The sequence below is a fragment of the Elaeis guineensis genome, chromosome 5 (genome assembly GCF_000442705.2).
Source record: "Elaeis guineensis isolate ETL-2024a chromosome 5, EG11, whole genome shotgun sequence".
Lineage (NCBI taxonomy): Eukaryota > Viridiplantae > Streptophyta > Magnoliopsida > Arecales > Arecaceae > Elaeis > Elaeis guineensis.
In genome coordinates this window covers 65,134,388-65,158,955 of record NC_025997.2, presented here as the reverse complement: position 1 = coordinate 65,158,955, position 24,568 = coordinate 65,134,388, and positions in this window count along the sequence as shown.

Here is a 24,568-nt window from a genome sequence, read left to right as displayed (position 1 = left end):
GTCCATTGGGAGAGAATCCCATTCTCTCCTAGATATGTGAGAAACTCACTAGAAAGGTATTCTCCTCCTCGATCAGATCGAAGAGTTTTAATACTCTTCCCAGTTTATTTTTCTACTTCACTTCAGAATCGTTTGAACATTTCAAATGAATCCGACTTATGTTTCATCAGATAGACATATCCATATCAGGATAGGTCATCCGTGAAAGCTATGAAGTAGAAATATCCACCTCTAGCACTGGTGCTCATAGGCCCACATACATCAGTATGTACTAGGCCCAAGAGCTCAGTAGCTCTCTCACCTTTTTCAGTAAAAGGTGACTTGGTCATTTTACCAAGAAGACAAAACTCACAGGTTGGAAGTGATTCACAATCACTGACTTTGAGGATTCCCTCTTGAGTCAACCTGTTTATTCTTTTCTTATTTATATGACCTAGCCTCCAATGCCATAAGTAGATATTTGACACACTATCTAATCTAGGGTGCTTGCCAGTAGAATAGACTCTTATCAGGCTTGATCTTTTTGGTCTGACTCTGCACAGATGTCCTAGCTTGAACTTGCACCTTCTTGACTTTCTTCTTCTTGTTCTTCTTTCCTTTCTCAAAGGGTCGAGAACCAGAAGATGAACCTTCCACTGAGTTCACTGAGTTCACCGACTCCTTGAGGAGTTGGTGATCCTTCTCAAAGTTCTGAAGCAATCCCATTAACCCATGGTAGTTTACTTCAGGCTTTGTCATTCTATAATGAGTGAGGAATGGGAGACAAGACTTGGGCAGCGAGTTCAGTATTGCATCTTTCCCAAGCTGCTCATGCAAGGGAAAGCCAAGCTTGCTCAATCGTTCCATCAGCTCGATCATGTACAATACATGATCAGTGACAGAGACTCCATCCCATATTTTGGCATTGAAGATGGCACAACTAGTCTTGTGCCTCTCCACGTCATCGGGTGTGCCAAAGGCATCCTCCAACACTTGAAGCATGTCCTTTGGCTGAGCCGTCTCGAATCTGCGACTGAACTCATCGCTCATAGCAGCTAGCATGATACAGCGCACCATGGTCCGGTCACTGAGCCACTTCTGGTAAGTGTCTCTGACTGTTCCACGTGCATTGACAGCTGGCTCCTCAGGTGCAGGATCCATTATCACATATAGGATCCGTTCATGCTCCAGGACTATCTTCAACTTTTGGTACCAGCTACCGAAGTTGGGTCCCACCAACTTATCATTGTCCAACAATGATCGGAGCGATAGGGAAGTGGCTATATTTGCACAAAGGAGAACCATAACCTAATTAGTAATTGATTCATTAAACCTAAAGATTTAGACTTTAATCAAAAGGTTTCTCCCACTATTTTATTCGAATTGGTAGCCTCTACCTCCAACTCGAGGAATTACCCTAATTCCTTAGCGGGTACTAGAATCCACTTAGACTGCACACAAGCCCAACATTGGTTGGCCAACCCATGTACATCTAAGGGTAGGTTCATAACCAATTGTTTCTCTAAATAATTTCTAGTAATTTTAATTTTGCCCCAGAAACCTAATCAGTAGGCTTTGGCCTCCACTGTAAGGATCCGGTTAGGTCCAACCATTAACATGATCATACTTGGTGTATCTAACCAACGAATGATTAAGCCCAACTTTGGTTGGCTCACCTAACCACCATTAGAGAGACACTTCCAAGTCATCATATGATGAGTGATAATTCCATTAGTCAACAAGCACCAGGCCTTTGGGTCTGCAATGATTATTGAGTTCATGGACTCATTATCAAACACCTTAATGGGAGGCTATGACTCAGTTATCTCCATAACTTTATCATTTTAAGGACCTAATAATTTTAGAGGATTAAATAATATAGAGAATGAGGTCAGATGAACCAGCTTATCATGATCCTCCCACTGACTTCACCAAGTCAGCTTAAGGGAGACCATTAAAAGGGCTGGTCTAGGAGCACCTAAATCAGTCACACTGATTTACCTAGCTGACATGGGTCAGCTCGAATAGTCAAGTGATCCGATCAAAACATAATTTCATCAAGAGGCCAGGTAAGTTCGATCAGTGGGAGGGTCTGCCAAAACTTGCCTTAGACACCATCATGAATGGCCAGGTAAGCGGGCTCCCAATTAAAAACCACCGGTCTGGTTTACCTTAGACACCAACTGGTTTAATTGGTTTCGATTAGATCAACCTAACAGTTCGTGCTAGACCGCTTAGCCAAGAATCAAGTCCATTTGGTTCTCGTTAAAGACATGGACTTGACCAACTACAACTATTGTAATTGATCTAAAGAATCCTTGACCTAATCTAAGACAACAATTGATTAGATTTAGTCAATTCTCTAATTAAGTCCATCTTTAATCTAACCATAGGTCTAACCCAATTAATGGACCTAATTTCCACTAACCCATTAACCCAATGTGTTATGATTTGTGTCTTAGGTTCTTCAATTCACAATCCTAGAACCTAATCAAACAACTTCTTAATTCTTAATTAAGTTTTGGGCTGAGGGTTGGGTTCGGCTTTTCAAAAAATCATTTTCATATTTGTAAAACAATTTTATAATATGATTCTACCAATCATATTGCATGTTTGATTCATAATCAAGATGCAAGTGAAATAAACATGAAACTACTTTAGATCTAATCTAAACAGGTTCATGTAATTGAAACAATTTCAACTTTAAATAATTTTTTTGTATAAAAATTATTAACAAAGAGATTTTATTTCAGATTTAAACATCTTTTAAATCTGATAAATCATAAATTTAATCTAGATCATATCTAACAAATTTATGATTAAAGATAGATCTACACAAACTAGGACAACCTTTGCACTGTAAGGGGTAAACCTTACAGCAGGATAACCTTGCAGTTTGTGATTGATCTAAAATTTTAATTTCAGATTTAATAATCAGATTATAAATTAGATCTAATCTAAAAAATAATCTAAGCATGTATAAATAATCATGTAATAAAGAACCTAGGCTCTGATACCAATTGTAGGAACCAGATCTAGGATTTCAGGGTTAGATCTTGAAACTTTTTCAAGATCATACAGCGGAAGACTAAAATAAATCAAAATTTATTTTCTAAGATCAGAAAATCCCTAGATCTAAGATCCTATTACATGATTATTACATAGTATTAAATCAAAAATTAAAATATATATAAATATAGTATGAACTACATGTTGATCATATAAACATGTTTCTATACTAGCTACATCTAATGTATGTATTAAATAATAGATCAGATCTATTACCTTGCAAGTTAGACGCTCTAACCTCGCTGATCCGGGCTTAAGGATGATGTTACAAGCTGCACACGTGTCCGGCCTCTAGGAGTCATCCACACGAGCCCACGAATCTCGATCAGAAGTCCTGCTTCAGGAAATCAGCACAGTATGCTAGTACTGCGCTGATCCTTCTTTGATGGTTGATCAGGTGCCTCCTTCTTCTTGATTTGGACTCTTCCAAAGATGAAAAGTAGAAGGAGGAGTTTCAGATCTGAGACGCTCTCAGGAAACTCAAGATGGAAGGAGGAAAGATATGAAAATAAAAACCCTAGAAGAAGACCCTCTTCTTCTTCACGTTTTTCTCTCTAGACACCCAAACTTGTGTCTTTTATATCTCCACGACCAAAAGGTATTTCTCTCTGATTTTTGGATGGCAGAAAGGTATCTCAAATATCTATCTTTCTTTAAAATTTCATGAAGAAACTCGTCTTATATAGAGAGCTATGATAGAGTCCTTGTCTAGGTCAAACACCTAGTCAAGGCTTATCCAAACATGGCAAGTAAAGGGACGCCCAACTCTTGAGCACCTCCTTCATATTTTCATGGATAGATCAACAGAAAAGGGTGCACAATGTAAACCCTAAAAGCTACGAAAATTTCAAAAAAAATTTGGATAAATTCGGTGCAAAATTGAAAGAGTTTTGGATTTCTAAAACTCTATCTCATAGAATTCGAAATCCAAACTTATTCCTTTTAGATTTGATCCAAATCACCTTCCATGTAAGAAAGAAGAGAGGAGACCTTTTGTGAACGTGGGAGAGATCTGGGAGAGGGCTTTTGTTGCACAAAATAAGTGGAGATTGGCGTTGAATAAGAGAGAGGGCGTGGAGAAGGTTTATGTGGCGCAAGGTGGAATCCTAGTCCTACTAGGATTCTGTCTCATAACTTGTTTTAATTTGGTTTCCCAAACCAAATCAAATCAAAATTAGATCAACCCAATTAAAATAGGTCTTAACCTAATTAAGAACCTAATTTAATCAGATTAAATTAGATTTAAATCTGATTTAATTTTCTAATCAAATTAGAAATTAGATTGACCCAAGTCCTAGTTGAACTAGGACTAGTTTTTCCTTGCACTTGGCTTATCCAATAAACCAATTGGACTTGATCCAATCAAGTCCAAACCAAATCTAATTAAATCATATTTAATTAGACTTAATCTCAGCCCATTGGCTTAATCAAATTAAGCCAATTAGCAATCAAATTGCTAATCGATCCTCCTGCAACACTTGCACTGGGTTAAATGTCAATCGTATTAATTATTTAACCCTATAATGATTCTTAATCGTTGATCAACCATCCGATCAGATCATGAACTCTAATGTGTGTGACCTCATAGGTCCGAACCTAAGCCGGTAGCATAGAAACAAATTCCTATACCAATCGAAGTGACCATCTAGCAATGGTACCCGACGTCCGGATAGGTCGAATGTGTAGAACAACATCCTTAGAACCCATGCGGATATAGTTTTCATATAATTCATCCCCTTGACCAAAATGATCATAGGACACCCCAAAGCTCAACTGTCAACTCTGATCAGGTTGTCCACATTGTATTTCAAAATATCAAATCCATCTGATGGATTACCCTGGCCAAGGTTTTGCTAAATTGAAATACAGCGACTCATTCTTCTCCAACTCTTGGAGTGGTCAATCCCATCTCGATCACACTCTGACTTCGCAAGTACTTGACTATGCCCAGAAGCCTTCTGTCCCTGAATTAGAAATTCAGTTAGTCCAGTACCAAAGCACAGTGAGTTGCTTGCAAGTCACTGAGGTGATCTCAAGTCTAAGGGACACTTATACCTATATCCCATCAGAGACATTCTCGACAGCAGAATGCTCTGGATTTGGTCATGTTCAATGACGATGTACCCTTACATCTCACCTGTATGCCATACCAGTGTCTCCACACTCCTTGGTTAAGAGGACAACCAACCCATATGGCCTACAGCGACCTATGCTCGATAGAAGCTGTCATCCTTATTAACAGCCTATCATTTGGTCGTGAACAGTTTTAAGGACTAATCGATAAATTCTCTCTTTATCGAACTTAAATAGTCCTAAGAACTTCATCATAACAACGGAGTTCATTAGAAGATGAAAGCTTATGATGAAAATACCAAATATATTTTATTTATTAACAAATCAATTACAATACTTGGTTGCTCAACCGTCAACAGCTTGATGATTGGCTTTTTGGGACACATTTCCCAACACTATATGGAACAGCCACTTGATTTCACATCCTGTGATGATGATCACAAGGACTGCAAGCTGCAAAGGTCCATTTATGGACTTAAGCAAGCATCTCAGAGCTGGAATACTCGTTTCAATGATGTGATCAAAATGTTTGGTTTCATCAAGAATGAGGAGGAACCATGTGTGTTCAAAAAGGTCAGTGGGAGTGCGGTTGTCTTCCTCATATTGTACGTAAATGACATCCTCCTAATTAGGAATGACGTTCTCATGTTGACCTCAGTCAAAGTATGGTTGTCTAAGGAGTTCTCTATGAAAGATCTAGGAGAGGCATCCTTTATACTGGGTATTAAGGTCTATAGAGATAGACCAAATAGGATGCTCGAACTTTCACAGAAGATGTACATAGAGGAGGTGCTAAAAAGATTTAGCATGAAAAACATCAAAAGAGGTTTAGTACATTTTAGACATGGCATTCATCTCTCCAAGAAGATGTGCCCTAGCACATCGAGGAGATTGAACGCATGAGCAAGATCCCTTATGCTTCGGCAATAGGGAGCCTCATATATGCCATGCTATGTACATGACCTGATATAGCCCATGCTGTGAGTGTCACAAGCAAATATCAGTCGAATCCAAGCAAAGAGCACTGGACTTCTGTGAAATGTATCCTTAAGTACTTGAGAAGGACTCAGCATATGTTTCTAGTCTTTGAAAATGGAGAACTCCAGATTCAGGGATATACAGACTCAGACTTTATGTCTAATATAGATGATCAAAAGTTGACGTCTGGGAGTCTGTTCATTTGCAATGGTGATGTAGTTAGCTGGAAGAGTTCCAAGCAGACGGTGATTGCTGATTCCACCATGGAGGTAGAGTACATTGCTGTATCGAAAGCTGTAAAGGAGGCATTCTGGTACAAGAAGTTTGCCGTAAAGCTTCGAGTGATGTCATCAGATGCCATACCTCTTTACTACGATAATAATGGCGCCATAGCCCTAGCTAAGGAGCCAAGGTCTCACCAGAAGTCCAAGCACATCGAGTGACTATTCCATTTGATCCGTGATTACCTCGAAAAGGGTTATGTCGAGGTCAAGAGAGTCGACTCCACAGACAATGTGGCAGATCCACTGACTAAGCCATTGAGCCAGCAAAAGATCGAAGCCCACCTTAAGAAGATGGGACTTAGATATGTAGCCAATTGGCATTAGGTCAAGTGGGAGTTTGTTAGATGTGTGCCCTAGATGCCAGATTGGCTGACACATTTCTGTACAAATCTAAGGGCAAATTTATAATTTTGAGTATAAATCAATAAATGGGTTATTCTTCTATCACATTATGTACATTGTGTCTGTGATACATCCTTTGAGTTAGTAGGAATGTCAATTCATATTTTCAAGAGTTGAAAATTTAAGACATGAATTTACATAACTAACTCATAAACAACTCCTGACCATAGGATCATCACAAGGATAGTGATCGATCCAGAAGGTTGGTGTACGATCACTTTCTTAGGATAGATATATCTTGAGTCTATGGTGTGGAGACACCAGAGTGAGAGTACAGATATTCATTGAGAATGAGAGTACTGAGCATGACCATATCGAGCAATCAAAAGGAAGTCTACCTTCTCGTCGATGACTAGCTCGATGCTGCAGTTATGTGTCTAGTTCTTTGACCTGAGGTGCATCAACAGTTCACTTTGAATGTGTTATAGTTTGACTACACCATAACTCAGTCTCCTAGCCATTCGAAATCCTGAGGTGTATGTTGGCTGTAGCATATTCATTATAGGAACTAGGCCGCACCAAGATGGGATCTATCAACCTCGGTAGATGAGAGGAGTAGTCCTATGATGATCGAAAGATCGAGTCCTTAAGCCCATGGCCATAGCAGAGTGAAATAATAGAAAAGGAGTTTTCTATTGGGGTTTCACATCGAACTCAAATCGATCGATTGATTCATATGACTGATGTTGGGTTTGACGAGTTCACCTTAACCCTAATTCAGTCGGGACTCATGATAGAGGAACTCAATCATATAGGTAGCTGCACTGAGAGGTTCATCTTCAGTTCTGATGGGTTGCCACCATATACTACTAGGTGTCACTGGTGAATTTTGAGAGCAATTAGAATGATATTGATGATCGATCATTCTAATTGTCTGAATCAGAAGAGTTTTGGTCCATCGAAAGGAGTTTCGATGATGTCGATGATGAGATCATGACATGTCTCATTACCATACAGAATTGAATCTAACTAGATCACACAAACATGGGTTAGGGTTTGGATGTCATCAATTGGGCTAACCCAATTGATTTGGATTATATCCAATTAGGTTCAAGAAAATGGTGCTAGCACTCGATTGAGCCTAACTTTCTCCTCGTGTAATCTTTTCTATCTCGACTGAGCAAATATGATTTGACTCACCCAGAGAACCTTGAGAAGATTTTTCTCAGTCTAAATGAAGTTGTCCAGCTCAGAAAAGACTTGTCTTAATTCATGAGATGAATTTAAGACAAGCACCTGCTAATTCCTGTCACTTGCCAATTTCATTTTAAGACATCTGTCAAATGTTGACATATGGATCTTAGACTGAAGAGAGCTCATTGGAGGATTTTTATGGAGTGTCCACATATCAAAACCACATTGAATTGGATGCCATAATTAGATTATGGCATGAGCCCAATTGGATTAAAGTGGGCGCCCCAAATGGATAAGGATGAAGAGTCCCGATTAACATGGACTCTTTGGCGCCAACCCTTGCTTGTGCTTATCCAAAGTTGGTGCCAACATTGGAGAGAAGGTGGGGGTTCTTATCTGATGTGATCAAATGATATCACTCTACCAATCAAAATTTTTTTAGAATTTATTAGAATTTTTTGATTGATCGAATGATGTGGCACTACGCAGCATACAGGGTCTATAAAATCCCTATCTGTGCCTAGGATTTTAAGTATTTATGAAAAACTATCAAAGCTGCCACCCCCTCCCTTCTTCTCCATGTCCTCCCTACTCTCCTATCTCCCCTCTTCACATCCAAGGAGTTGGACATTCATCTGGTGCAAGGAAAAGGCATGGTGATGCTTGGAACAGGAAGGCTGTAGGACATCTTCGACAGGCTGCTGCTCCAACTTCAGGAGTTCTGAAGCACTTCCAAATTAGATAGAGATCTAATTTTTGGAGCATAAATTTGCAAGGAGAAGATATTCTAGTTCCTACCTAAGTGGATACCAGTAGAGGCCAGATGCTTGCGTGGCTACATCAGAACCTCGGGCTGTGCTGAGATCATCTACAGGGTAATTAGATTACCCTTGAGGTATGTCTATACTTCTCATACTTTTAGATTTAATTTTAGATTTTAAATATCAGATAATAAAATTAGATCTAACATACATTAGATCTAAAATAGTGTAGGATAAAATTTTTAAATTATTCCGCCCTAGATTTGATGAAATCTAGAAGATCCTACAAAGGAAAAAGGCAGTTTTTCCTTCAAGATGATCAAAAAATTTACTGGATAAGTATTCTCCTCCTCGATCAGATCGAAGAACCTCGATATATTTTTTAGTTTATTTCTTAATCATACATTTATACTCTTTGAACTTATCAAAGGCTTCGAATTTAAGTTTCATAAGATACACATATCCGAACCTTGATAAATCTTTCGTAAAGGTGACAAAATAAGAGTATCCTTCTCTGGTCTGAGTTGTCATTGGTCCACATACATCTGTATATACTAGGGCTAACAACTCATTCGCCCTCTCTTCATATCCAAAAAATAGAGTCTGGTCATCTTACCAATGAGACAAGATTTATAAGTTCTCAATGATTCATAATCATATGGGTCAAAAAATTCTTCTTTATATAACTTGTTAATCCTTGACTCACTAATATGACCAAGGTGATAATGCCAGAGATATGTGACATTCACATCTTCTCTCTTTTTTTTCATATTTTATTCAATATAAAAAATATTTTCATTAAGTGCACGAATTAAAAGATTGTTATCAATATAACTACTACCATAATATTTATTAGAAAAAAAATAGAGCATCCATTTTTCGTTAGCCTTATTTCATAACCTTATTTTTAATAATAAAGGTATAGAAATAATATTTCTAATGATCTTTGGTATGTAATAACAGTCTTTCAATACTAAAATTTTGCTTGAAGGTAAATCAAGCATATAGGTTCCCACAGCCTCTACGCTAATGGACTCTCCACTTGCACCATAAAGCTCGAGGTCACCTCTTTTCAGACCTTTGATATTCTGTAGTCACTATAATAAATTATAAATATATAATTCATAAGCAATATCTAATATCCAAGTATCAGAGTCTGAGCCACTCATTGAAAAATAAGTTTGTATCATATACACACCTTTTGGTGCTATACTTGCATCCTGCTTCAAACTTGCAAGATTATTCTTACAATTATACTCCTAATATCCAAACTTGCCACCAAATAAACAACTAATATCCATATGGTCATCTTTTGCCTTCTCATTATTATTGACCATCCCAAAGTCAGGAATATCCAGAACATCGAAGTTCTTCTCCGATACGAATCTTATTTGCAAGTTTCTTAATCAATCCACAGAGTTGGATCGATCAACATATTTTTATTTATGATGTTAAATAGTAAAAATAAAGAAGCTATAATGTAGACTTAAATCTGTATAAACAAAGAACAATAGTATAAGCAAACCACTCAAGTTTGACATGCATAACTAGTTGAGGACTTTTAAAACTAGTTATGTCTCCCACTATTTTATCGGATACCATAGCCCATTTCTATGGTAAATGAGAAACCCTAATCTGGTTTCTTAATAGGATTGAGACTCTAATCCTTTAATAAAGTATTGTGGATATCACAACAAACCTCAATGAGTTCAAAAGTAGGAAAATCTATTCAATTGCATCTCATGCAACTCTCAACATAAACCTTGCCTCTAAAAATACTCATAGCCTTATGTGTTGGGAAATATGTCCCAAAAAGCCAATCGTCAAGCTGTTGACGGTTGAGCAACCAAGTATTGTAATTGATTTGTTAATAAATAAAATATATTTGGCATCTTCATCATAAGCTTTCATCTTCTAATGAACTCCGTTGTTATGATGAAGTCCTTAGGACTATTTAAGTTCGATAAAGAGAGGATTTATCGATTAGTCCTTAAAACTGTTCACGACCAAATGATAGGCTGTTAATAAGGACGACAGCTTCTATCGAGCATAGGTCGCTGTAGGCCATATGGGTTGGTTGTCCTCTTAACCAAGGAGTGTGGAGACACTGGTATGGCATACAGGTGAGATGTAAGGGTACATCGTCATTGAACGTGACCAACTCCAGAGCATTCTGCTGTCGAGAATGTCTCTGATGGGATATAGGTATAAGTGTCCCTTAGACTTGAGATTGCCTCAGTGACTTGCAAGCAACTCACTGTGCTTTGGTACTGGACTAACTGAATTTCTAATTCAGAGATGGAAGGCTTCTGGGCACAGTCAAGTACTTGCGAAGTCAGAGTGTGATCGAGATGGGATTGACCACTCCAAGAGTTGGAGAAGAATGAGTCGCTGTATTTCAATTTAGCAAAACCTTGGCCAGGGTAATCCATCAGATGGATTTGATATTTTGAAATATAATGTGGACAACCTGATCAGAGTTGACAGTTGAGCTCTGGGTTGTCCTATGATCATTTTGGTCAAGGGGATGAATTATATGAAAACTATATCCGCATGGGTTCTAAGGATGTTGTTCTACACATTCGACCTATCCAGACGTCGGGTACCATTGCTAGATGGTCACTTCGATTGGTATAGGAATTTGTTTCTATGCTATCGGCTTAGGTTCGGACCTATGAGGTCACACACATTAGAGTTCATGATCCGATCGGATGGTTGATCAACGATTAAGAATCGTTCTAGGGTTAAATGATCAATACGATTGACATTTAACCCAGTACAAGTGTTGCAGGAGGATCGATTAGCAATTTGATTGCTAATTGGCTTAATTTGATTAAGCCAATGGGTTGAGATTAAGTCTAATTAAATATAATTTAATTAGATTTGGTTTGGGCTTGATTGGATCAAGTCCAATTGGTTTATTGGATAAGCCAAGTGCAAGGAAAGACTAGTCCTAGTTCAACTAGGACTTGGGTCAATCTAATTTCTAATTTAATTAGAAAATTAAATCAGATTTAAATATAATTTAATCTGATTAAATTAGGTTCTTAATTGGGTTAAGACCTATTTTAATTGGGTTGATCTAATTTTGATTTGATTTGGTTTGAGAAACCAAATTAAAACAAGTCATGAGACAGAATCCTAGTAGGACTTGGATTCCACCTTGCACTGCATAAGCCTTCTCCATGCCCTCTCTCTTATTCAACGCCAATCTTCACTTATTTTGTGCGACAAAAGCCCTCTCTCAGATCTCTCTCACGTTCACAAAAGGTCTCTTCTCTTCTTTCTTACATGGAAGGTGGTTTGGATCAAATCTAAAAGGAATAAGTTTGGATTTCGAATTCTATGAGATAGAGTTTTAGAAATCCAAAACTCTTTCAATTTTGCACCGAATTTATCCAAATTTATTTTGGAATTTTTGTGGCTTTTAGGGTTTACATTGTGCACCATTTTCTATTGATCCATCCACAAAAATATGAAGGAGGTGCTCAAGAGTTGGGCGTCCCTTTACTTGCCATGTTTGGATAAGCCTTGACTAGGTTTTTGACCTAGACAAGGACTCTATCATATCTCTCTATATAAGATGAGTTTCTTCATAAAATTTAAAAAGAAGATAGATATTTGAGATACCTTTCTGCCATCCAAAAATCAGAGAGAAATACCTTCGGGTCGTGGAGATATAAAAGATGCAAGTTTGGGTGTCTAGAGAGAAAAACGTGAAGAAGAAGAGGGTCTTCTTCTAGGGTTTTTATTTTCATATCTTTCCTCCTTCCATCTTGAGTTTCCTGAGAGTGTCTCAGATCTGAAACTCCTCCTTCTACTTTTCATCTTTAGAAGAGTCCAAATTAAGAAGAAGGAGGCACCTGATCAACCATCAAAGAAGGATCAGCACAGTACTAGCATACTGTGCTGATTTCCTGAAGCAGGACTTCTGATCGAGATTCGTGGGCTCGTGTGGATGACTCCTAGAGGCCGGACACGTGTGCGGCTTGCAACATCATCCTTAAGCCTGGATCAGCGAGGTTAGAGCGTCTAACTTGCAAGGTAATAGATCTGATCTATTATTTAATACATACATTAGATGTAGCTAGTATAGAAACATGTTGATATGATCAACATGTAGTTCATACTATATTTATATATATTTTAATTTTTGATTTAATGCTATGTAATAATCATGTAATAGGATCTTAGATCTAGGGATTTTTTGATCTTAGAAAATAAATTTTGATTTATTTTAGTCTTCCGCTGTATGATCTTGAAAAAGTTTCAAGATCTAACCCTGAAACCCTAGATCTGGTTCCTACAATTGGTATCAGAGCCTAGGTTCTTTATTACATGATTATTTATATATGCTTAGATTATTTCTTAGATTAGATCTAATTTATAATCTAATTATTAAATCTAAAATTAAAATTTTAGATCAATCACAAACTGCAAGGTTGTCCTGCTGTAAGGTTTAGCCCTTATAGTGCAAAGGTTGTCCTAGTTTGTGTAGATCTATCTTTAATCATAAATTTATTAGATATGATCTAGATTAAATTTATGATTTATTAGATTTAAAAGATGTTTAAATCTGAAATAAAATCTCTTTGTTAATAATTTTTGTGCAAAGAAATTGTTTAAAGTTGAAATTGTTTCAATTACATGAACCTGTTTAGATTAGATCTAAAGTAGTTTCATGTTTATTTCACTTGCATCTTGATTCAGAATCAAACATGCAATATGGTTAATAGAATCATATTGTAAAATTGTTTTACAAATATGAAAATAATTTTTTGAAAAGCCAAACCCAACCCTCAGCCCAAAACTTAATTAAGAATTAAGAAGTTGTTTGATTAGATTCTAGGATTGTGAATTGAAGAACCTAAGACACAAATCATAACACATTGGGTTAATGGGTTAGTGGGAACTAGGTCCATTAATTGGGTTAGACCTATGGTTAGATTAAAGATGGACTTAATTAGAGAATTGACTAAATCTAATCAATTGTTGTCTTAGATTAGGTCAAGGATTCTCTAGATCAATTACAATAGTTGTAGTTGGTCAAGTCTATGTCTTTAACGAGAACCAAATGGACATGATTTTTGGCTAAGCGGTCTAGCACGAACTGTTAGGTTGATCTAATCGAAACTAATTAAACCAGTTGGTGTCTAAGGTAAACCAGACCGGTGGTTTTTAATTGGGAGCCCGCTTACCTGGCCATTTCTGATGGTGTCTAAGGCAAGCTTTGGCAGACCCTCCCACTGATCGAACTTACCTGGCCTCTTGGTAAAATTATGTTTTGATCGGATCACTTGACTATTCGAGCTGACCCATGTCAGCTAGGTAAATCAGTGTGACTGATTTAGGTGCTCCTAGACCAGCCCTTTTAATGGTCTCCCTTAAGCTGACTTGGTGAAGCCAGTGGGAGGATCATGATAAGCTGGTTCATCTGACTTCATCCTCTATATTATTTAAATCCTCTAAAATTATTAGGTCCTTAAAATGATAAAGTTATGGAGATAACTGAGTCATAGCCTCCCATTAAGGTGTTTGATAATGAGTCCATGAACTCAATAATCATTGCAGACCCAAAGGCCTGGTGCTTGTTGACTAATGGAATTATCACTCATCATATGACGACTTGGAAGTGTCTCTCTAATGGTGGTTAGGTGAGCCAACCAAAGTTGGGCTTAATCATTCGTTGGTTAGATACACCAAGTATGATCATGTTAATGGTTGGACCTAACCGGATCCTTACAGTGGAGGCCAAAGCCTACTGATTAGGTTTCTGGGGCAAAATTAAAATTACTAGAAATTGTTTAGAGAAACAATTGGTTATGAACCTACCCTTAGATGTACATGGGTTGGCCAACTAAAGTTGGGCTTGTGTGCAGTCTAAGTGGATTCTAGTACCCGCTAAGGAATTAGGGTAATTCCTCGAATTGGAGGTAGAGGCTACCAATTCGAATAAAATAGTGGGAGAAACCTTTTGATTAAAGTCCAAATCTTTAAGTTTAATGAATCAATTGCTAATTAGGTTATGGTTCTCCTTTGTGCAAATATGGCCACTTCCCTATCGCTCCGATCATTGTTGGACAATGATAAGTTGGTGGGACCCAACTTCGGTAGCTGGTACCAAAAGTTGAAGATAGTCCTGGAGCATGAACGGATCCTATATGTGATAATGGATCCTGCACCTGAGGAGCCAGCTGTCAATGCACATGGAACAGTCAGAGACACTTACCAGAAGTGGCTCAGTGATCGAACCACGGTGTGCTGTATCATGCTGGCTGCTATCATGAGCGACGAGTTCAGTTGCAGATTCGAGACGGCTCAGCCAAAGGACATGCTTCAAGTGTTGGAGGATACCTTTGGCACACCCGATGATGTAGAGAGGCACAAGACTAGTTGTGCCATCTTCAATGCCAAAATACGGGATGGAGTCTCTGTCATTGATCATGTATTGTACATGATCGAGCTGATGGAACGATTGAGCAAGCTCGGCTTTCCCTTGCATGAGCAGCTTGGGAAAGATGCAATACTGAACTCGCTGCCCAAGTCTTGTCTCCCATTCCTCACTCATTATAGAATGACAAAGCCTGAAGTAAACTACCATGGGTTAATGGGGTTGCTTCAGAACTTTGAGAAGGATCACCAACTCCTCAAGGAGTCGGTGAACTCAGTGAACTCAGTGGGAGGTTCATCTTCTGGTTCTCGACCCTTTGAGAAAGGAAAGAAGAACAAGAAGAAAAAAGTGAAGAAGGTGCAAGTTCAGGCTGGGACATCTGTGCAGAGCCAGACCAAAAAGATCAAGCCTGATAAGAGTCTATTCTACTGGCAAGCACCCTAGATTAGATAGTGTGTCAAATATCTACTTATGGCATTGGAGGCTAGGTCATATAAATAAGAACAGAATAAACAGGTTGACTCAAGAGGAAATCCTCAAAGTCAGTGATTGTGAATCACTTCCAACCTGTGAGTTCTGTCTTCTTGGTAAAATGACCAAGTCACCTTTTACTGGAAAAGGTGAGAGAGCTACTGAGCTCTTGGGCCTAGTACATACTGATGTATGCGGGCCCATGAGCACCAGTGCTAGAGGTGGATATTTCTACTTCATAACTTTCACGGATGACCTATCCCGATATGGATATGTCTATCTGATGAAACATAAGTCGGATTCATTTGAAATGTTCAAACGATTCTGAAGTGAAGTAGAAAAATAAACTGAGAAGAGTATTAAAACTCTTCGATCTGATCGAGGAGGAGAATACCTTTCTAGTGATTTTTTTCACATATCTAGGAGAGAATGGGATTCTCTCTCAATGGACTCCTCCAGGAACACCACAGCATAATGGTGTGTTTGAAAAAAGGAATCGGACTTTGTTAGACATGGTCCGATCCATGATGGGTTTTTGCTAGCTTGCTGATATCCTTCTGAGGATATGCACTCGAATCGGCTTGTTATCTGTTAAATAGGATTCCAAGTAAGTCTGTAATTAAGACTCCATATGAGATATGGACGGGACGTATACCAGCACTTTCACACCTTAGGGTCTGGGGGTGCCCGGCCTATGTCAAACGATTAGTCACAGACAAACTTGGACCTAGGTCTGACAAATGCTCATTCATAGGGTACCCCAAAGAGACAAAAGGATATTTTTTCTACCATGCTGATGAACAAAAGGTGTTCGTCAGCCTTAAGGCAACCTTTTTAGAAAAGGAGTTTCTTAGTGAAGGAACCGTTGCCTCTAAGGTTGAACTTGATGAAGTTCAACAGGTAGAAGGACCGACACCAATAGCTGAACCTGAGTCGGATATGATTAGATCAGATCCAGAGCCCAATATACCTGTACCATTAAGGCGATCCGGTAGAGTACCGCATCAGCCGAACAGATACTACGGTTTCTTGGTCCGGGATGGTGATCCCATCAAACTTGATGAGAATAATGAGGATCCGATCACCTATATGGATGCTATGCAGAGACCTGATTCCGAGAAATGGCTTGAAGCCATGAAATCCGAAATGGAGTCTGTTGGTGCAAAAATCTGCCTGCGCCGGAGAAGCTGGAGTTGGGGAAGCCGCGGTCGCCGCCGGGACCTGCAAAGGAAGTCTAAATCGAAGGTGGGGTTGCTCCGATAAGACCCTCCGACGCTCAAGTCAGTTCTCTGCCTCAACAAGAATGGAGTGCTCGAACGGAGAATTTAGCAGAGTTTTTAGATAAGGCAAAAGAGCTTAAAGAATAACGTATCTGAGCCCTCCTTTTATAGGTGGGGGAGGCAACGGACTGATGGCGACGTTTGTAACCGCCTGGTAGTGGGCCGCCCATGGTCAGGGGAATTGATTGCGAAATATAATGGAGCAGATACGTGGGCATCACCTCGACCCGCCACGTGGAGTCTGTTATGAGGGGTGGAGCAGCGTCCGTCGTCAGGAGAATCGCATGGTATCCGTCGCAGGAGGTGGAGCAGGTTCGTGGCCGTCACTGTGGCTTGCCAAGGGATAGTGGAGCTGTGCGGAGTCCGCCACAGGAAGTGGAGCAGGGCGGCTATGGCCACTGCGGCTTGTCAGGGAATGATGGTACTGCGCGGAGTCCGCCACAGGAAGTGGAGCAGGGTCGTGGCCATTTTGAGGGCCTGTCAGGAGGTGCGGATCTATCGATTGGAGCTCGGTAACGGCCGGAGCCCGATTTCTGTAGGAGTCCTGACGGAGCAGCAGTTGATACCGAGAGCGGAGCCTGGCTCCCGTGGGAGTCCGGGCTGGGCTGCGCTGATGTCGACAGTGGAGCTCGACTCCCGTAGCAGTTCGGGCGGAGCTGCACTTGCTGATGGCGGTGGAGCCCGGCTCCCGTAGGAGTCCGGGCTGAGCTGCACTTGTTGATGGCGGTGGAGCCCGGCTCCCGTAGGAGTCCGGGCTGAGCTGCACTTGCTGATGGCGGTGGAGCCCGACTCCCGTAGGAGTCCGGGCGGAGCTGCACTTGCTGATGGTGGTGGAGCCCGGCTCCCGTAGGAGTCCGGGCGGAGCTGCACTGCAAACAAAGTTAAGGGTGAAATCCGGCTCTGATAGGAGTCCGGATTGAGCTTACCAGCCGTTGATACTGAGAGCGGAGCCCGGCTCCCGTGGGAGTCCGGGCGGAGCTGCGCTGATGTCGACAGTGGAGCTCGTCTCCCGTAGGAGTCCGGGCGGAGCTGCACTTGCTGATGGCGGTGGAGCCTGGCTCCCGTAGGAGTCGGGCTGAGCTGCACTGCAAACAAAGTTAAGGGTGAAATCCGGCTCTGATAGGAGTCCGGATTGAGCTTACCAGCCGTTGATACTGAGAGCGGAGCCCGGCTCCTGTGGGAGTCCGGGCGGAGCTGCGCTGATGTCGACAGTGAAGCTCGGCTCCCGTAGGAGTCCGGGCGGAGCTGCACTTGCTGATGGCGGTGGAGCCCGGCTCCCGTAGGAGTCTGGGCTGAGCTGCACTTGCTGATGGCGGTGGAGCCCGGCTCCCGTAGGAGTCCGGGCGGAGCTGCACTTGCTGATGGCGGTGGAGCCCGGCTCCCGTAGGAGTCCGGGCGGAGCTGCACTTCAAACAAAGTTAAGGGTGAAATCCGGCTCTGATAGGAGTCCGGATTGAGCTTACCAGCCGTTGATACTGAGAGCGGAGCCCGGCTCCCGTGGGAGTCCGGGCGGAGCTGCGCTGATGTCGACAGTGGAGCTCGACTCCCGTAGGAGTCCGGGCGGAGCTGCACTTGCTGATGGCGGTGGAGCCCGGCTCCCGTAGGAGTCCGGGCTGAGCTGCACTTGTTGATGGCGGTGGAGCCCGGCTCCCGTAGGAGTCCGGGCTGAGCTGCACTTGTTGATGGCGGTGGAGCCCGGCTCCTGTAGGAGTCCGGGCTGAGCTGCACTTGTTGATGGCGGTGGAGCCCGGCTCCCGTAGGAGTCCGGGCTGAGCTGCACTTTTGATGGCGGTGGAGCCCGGCTCCCGTAGGAGTCCGGGCTGAGCTGCACTTGCTAATGGCGGTGGAGCCCGGCTCCCGTAGGAGTCCGGGCTGAGATGCACTTGTTGATGGCGGTGGAGCCCGGCTCCCGTAGGAGTCCAGGCGGAGCTGCACTTGCTAATGGCGGTGGAGCCCGGCTCCCGTAGGAGTCCGGGCTGAGCTGCACTTGTTGATGGCGGTGGAGCCCGGCTCCCGTAGGAGTCCGGGCTGAGCTGCACTTTTGATGGCGGTGGAGCCCGGCTCCCGTAGGAGTCCGAGCTGAGCTGCACTTGCTAATGGCGGTGGAGCCCGGCTCCCGTAGGAGTCCAGGCTGAGCTGCACTTGTTGATGGCGGTGGAGCCCGGCTCCCGTAGGAGTCCGGGCGGAGCTGCACTTGCTAATGGCGGTGAAGCCCGGCTCTTCTCTTCTCTTCTTTCTTACATGGAAGGTGGTTTGGATCAAATCTAAAAGGAATAAGTTTGGATTTCGAATTCTATGAGATAGAGTTTTAGAAATCCAAAACTCTTTCAATTTTGCACCGAATTTATCCAAATTTGTTTTGGAATTTTCATGGCTTTTAGGGTTTACATTGTGCACCCTTTTCTGTTGATCCATCCACGAAAATGTGAAGGAGGTGCTCAAGAGTTGGGCGTCCCTTTACTTGCCATGTTTGGATAAGCCTTGACTAGGTGTTTGACCTAGACAAGGACTCTATCATATCTCTTTATATAAGACGAGTTTCTTCGTGAAATTTAAAGAGGAGATAGATATTTGAGATACCTTTCTTCCATCCAAAAATCAAAGAGAAATACCTTTGGGTCGTGGAGATATAAAAGACGCAAGTTTGGGTGTCTAGAGAGAAAAATGTGAAGAAGAAGAGGGTCTTCTTCTAGGGTTTTTATTTTCATATCTTTCCTCCTTCCATCTTGAGTTTCCTGTGAGTGTCTCAGATCTGAAACTCCTCCTTCTACTTTCCATCTTTGGAAGAGTCCAAATTAAGAAGAAGGAGGCACCTGATCAACCATCAAAGAAGGATCAGCGCAGTACTAGCATACTGTGCTGATTTCCTGAAGCAGGACTTCTGATCGAGATTCGTGGGCTCGTGTGGACGACTCCTAGAGGCCGGACACGTGTGCGGCTTGCAACATCATCCTTAAGCCCGGATCAGCGAGGTTAGAGCATCTAACTTGCAAGGTAATAGATCTGATCTATTATTTAATACATACATTAGATGTAGCTAGTATAGAAATATGTTGATATGATCAACATGTAGTTCATACTATATTTATATATATTTTAATTTTTGATTTAATGCTATGTAATAATCATGTAATAGGATCTTAGATCTAGGGATTTTCTGATCTTAGAAAATAAATTTTGATTTATTTTAGTCTTCCGCTGTATGATCTTGAAAAAGTTTCAAGATCTAACCCTGAAACCCTAGATCTGGTTCCTTCATTATGGATATCACACAAACTATAGTATTTTTTAGTTAATTTAGACTCTTCATTTTCATATAGCCATATCTAAAAAATGATGTCCTTGTGGATATCACAACAAAGCAACATATCCAAATATGCCATAAAGCATATAATAAGCATCAAGACAAATTCACATCAATCTCCATAGCAAGCCTTGTGGATATCACGACAAACTTACTATGATTTTTAATAGGATATTGACTAGGCATGAAGGAAGGCATATGAAGTGTTCAAAATACTGAGCTACCTTTATTCAAGATTCGAACTAATTCAATTGGTCAGAAAAGTGTTAAGATTGGTGGGGGTCCCCCTATTGCTTTTCTTAGACACCAATAAAATTGACCAAGCCAGCAATGAAACCAATTAAATAACCACCACACTTGAAATACTCCTTAGATACCAATTGATTAATCGATTCAAGAAATAGGTCAGCTACTGATTCATAATAGTATGACTTAATATAATTTTTATGAGGACTTTAATGGTCTCAAGCACATCCTAATTCAATCACAATGATGCACTATTATAGTTATATCTTAATAATCATTACAACTAATCATGGCATCTATTCATATCTCTAAGATATGAAATTATAATCATTCAATATGATTATAACTAAACATCTCAAGTATATCACATATGTATGAAGTTCTAATAACATGCATGAATATAAAATATTCTTTTTGTAGTTCTTCTTCTTAGGACATCATAGTGGCATCCCTACGCACCATAAGAGTACCCTATTGAATAGAAAGAGAGGATCTATGAACTCTACTTGCTCTTATGACCGGATGGTCTGGTGATGAACTCAATTAGAATACTAAGCTACTAAAAAAGATTTTATACAAGCATCATGCATTTTATATTTAAAAATAAATCTCTAAGACATGTGAGGATTTGGATGTTCAATCGGGTTCAACTCTTGACCCGACTTGAACCAAACCAAAAACCCATGTTTGATCACAATCAAGATAATATTCTAATCTTTGATTATATAGATCAAGATTGGCTCTGATACCACTGTTGGGTTTTGATGGCACAACGAAAGGATTAGGTGTTTAAAATTTTCATTCAAAACATCCGATGCACCAAAAACCCCAATGCCCAGAAATTCTTGACTATAATAATCAAAGTATAATAAATATAAATTAGGATAAGAAGAATACCTATAGTGCTAATCTTAATTTTTACAAGGTGTCCAAGTGTCCGCCCTCCAATGGTGATCCACACAAAAACTGAACCAAGGACAATGCTCCTTCTTCATCTTGCTTCAAGAGTTCTTGCCACTAGAACTCAACTAGCCTCATACCAGTCAGGTTTCTCCAAGAAACTGACTCCACCCTCTTAGAACCTCCTCTAGACTTCTGATACTCTTTCTTTAGGACCTTCACAACCCTTGTTAGGATCAGGTAAGGCTTTGTCTTAAATCCCAAAGACTTATCCTAAAACTAAGATAGGTTATAAGAAAGAAAAGAGAGCAATAAAGATAAAATTGGAAACTCTTTCTGAATGCGTCGGACACCCAGTGCCCTGACCAATATATAGCCACTAGAGGGATGCTAAAAGAGAGGGATGCACCTCATCCAAGAGGCCTATCTGATCTGATTATCAGAGATAAGAGTTCCTTCAAACAGAAGGACTCTTATCAATGATACGTCAATCAGCACCCTGCTCTGCACATGCAATCAGAGAAGGTATGTTTTCATGTCCCTTATCAAATCAAAAAAATTCTCAAAAATCTATGTGGATAGAGGATTAAATTTTAATTCTATAACATGTAATGAGTGGATAAAAATTCTCACAAATGAATGTGTTCTCATGTCCTTTCATGCAAAGTCTGATCACCCCACGTGCAAGCACGAGGAGGAACTTATGGCATCCGTTTGGCATCTAGATAAGTCTGAAAAAATTCTAAAAAAATTATCAAAAATATTTTGTCAAATGAAAAATATTATCACAAAAAATAATTTTATTTTGAAAGCATTTGATAAGGAGAAGGACTCTCCAAATCTCGAAGAGATGTGATGCTCTGCACGCATGTGTGAGACTTCCTTCCTTTTTCTAATTTTTCTCTACCCCAAAAATTCCAGAAAAAATACATCTCATGCTTTGAGATGTGCATCAGAGGATGGAGGGTGATATTAGATACCACATGCATCTACATCCTATGCCAGAAGGACTCTTTTCTTCTGCCCACGCCAACACTTATATGCAAAACCAGTTTTGCACCAAGAGTCCTTCACAACTTGGATTCTTCATAATTGGTGTTAAAATGGGATGTGGCACCCAAATTTGGGCTGCTTCCAGGTGGCATGACCTGAGCCAAATGCTCACTAAATTGGGCTAGTTAATTAGCAAGGGATGAGACCAAATTGACCTCCAAAGGAACAAGGGTTCCATACGTGCTAGCATGCTTACCGAAGCCCTGATTGAATCCAAAATTCCAATCAATCATTTTTAAAAGGGTCCTTGGTCATTTTTTATATGTGTGTGACCCATTGGATTTCATATCTATCTGACAGTAGGTCTGAGTATAAGTTGACCAAATTTGATTAGATTTTAATCTAATCGATTTAGGTCCAATCGAGCTAACCTGAGATCAACAATTATAATTCTTTCTAATTGGCGATCGAATTAAACTCTTTAATTCGATCAAAAACTTAAAAGTCAAGATTGATGTCTAGTAACGTATCATGACTACCCAGAAGATATAGAATTTTTATGAAAATATCAAATATACCCTTCAGTGGCAAGTTACCATACAATTTATTCCTTCAATCATCCCTACACCCTGAATATGTTCATGAGTGTGGAATCATATCAAACTCAAACACATATTCATATTGATTCTCAATTAACCAATGATGACTCCAATGAAGAAGTATTAAAAATTCTTTCTAATTTTCTTTCTGCTTTTGACCAAAATACTTTTACCAAGTCATCTAGGATTGAGAATACACAGGATACGATCTCCTCTTACTAGGAGTGATCGATTCCATATTGATCTGCTCACAATCTCTATACACACTCCACCATATCCAAAACACCCCATACATATCTTAATGCCATGCCTAGGTATGAACCAAAATATGAGTTCATGCACACAAGATTCTATGGTGGTCTCAGGCCTGAGGATCACATGCATAACTCTCACTTAGAGAACCATCTTTGACATGCAACTAAGGCTTCCATAAGATGTTCTCTTTCATCAAGTCAATTCAGTGGACTCATTTTCTAAATGAGCACCTACATCTTTGTATTAGTGTCCCACATAAGTGGCTAGTGAGATCTACCATCCTCTCCATCGAGCATACATAGGATGTACCAATCTATCCGAAACATTGATCCCTGACTCAATACTCCTACGATCATGAATATTTAAGATTAGGATTTTAAGATTTTAGGTCTCACTAGCATGACCCATTCATGTCTCCTAAAACCGTTGCCCTAATCTTTAGGGTTCATCATAATCTTAGACATAATAAGATGCAGCTAATATGATGAATCAATGTCTTAAATAATAAATATCATTTAATGAGTTGGAAAATTATAAAGAAATGTTCCATCGCAACACACTTGCGATTGGCTTATAGGGCACTCTTCTTTCATTTCTTACTTAGTTTCCTTTTGAACACCTCCTTTATATAATATATGAAGGGGCATGTAAACAACCTTTGGTATATAACCTTTTCACATGGCCAAACTCTTTAGCTTCTGCATGGATTAAAACGAAATCACATGGGATGTGGCAACTCTTGGGGTGTGGAAGAGGAGTAAGACAGAAGGACTCCTCCTTCTGGGCGCTAAGGGATAAGGTGGTGTAATGGTTTTTCATCCTACATAAAACTCTTTTATGTGAGGAGTTTGTGGGCACTAAGGAGACCTAGGCTTAAGCTCTCTTTGACTTGGTCAAAACTTTAGATAAGATCAAATACCTTTGGACTTGGGTTGATTGGAAACTTGGGTTAACCCATGTACTAGCATGTCAATAAAACCCACAGGACTTCTAATAAATCTAATTACTTTAGTCTATGATCAATTTCTTAAGTGTGTGGCCCATTGGATTCTATATCTAGTCAGCAGTAGACTCGAGTTATGAGCAAACTAACTCAATTAGAAATAAGTCAAGCCCAAATGCACCAATTAATTAGAACTCCTTCTAATTGATTGTTGAATTAAACTCTTTAAATCATGCGAGTTCATAAGTCTAGATTGACATCTAGCAATATATCATGACTATTCAGAAGATATAAAATTTTGATAAAAATATCAAAACACCCTTCAGTGATGAGTTATCGTATAATTCAATCCTTCGATCATACATCATCCTAGATAAGCTTTGGATATGAAATCATGTCAAGCTCAAATACTTATCTATATGTATCTTAATCTAAAGATGATGACTTGGGTGATGATATATTAGAAACTCTTTATAATAATCAGCCTGTTTTGGCTAAAGACTTCA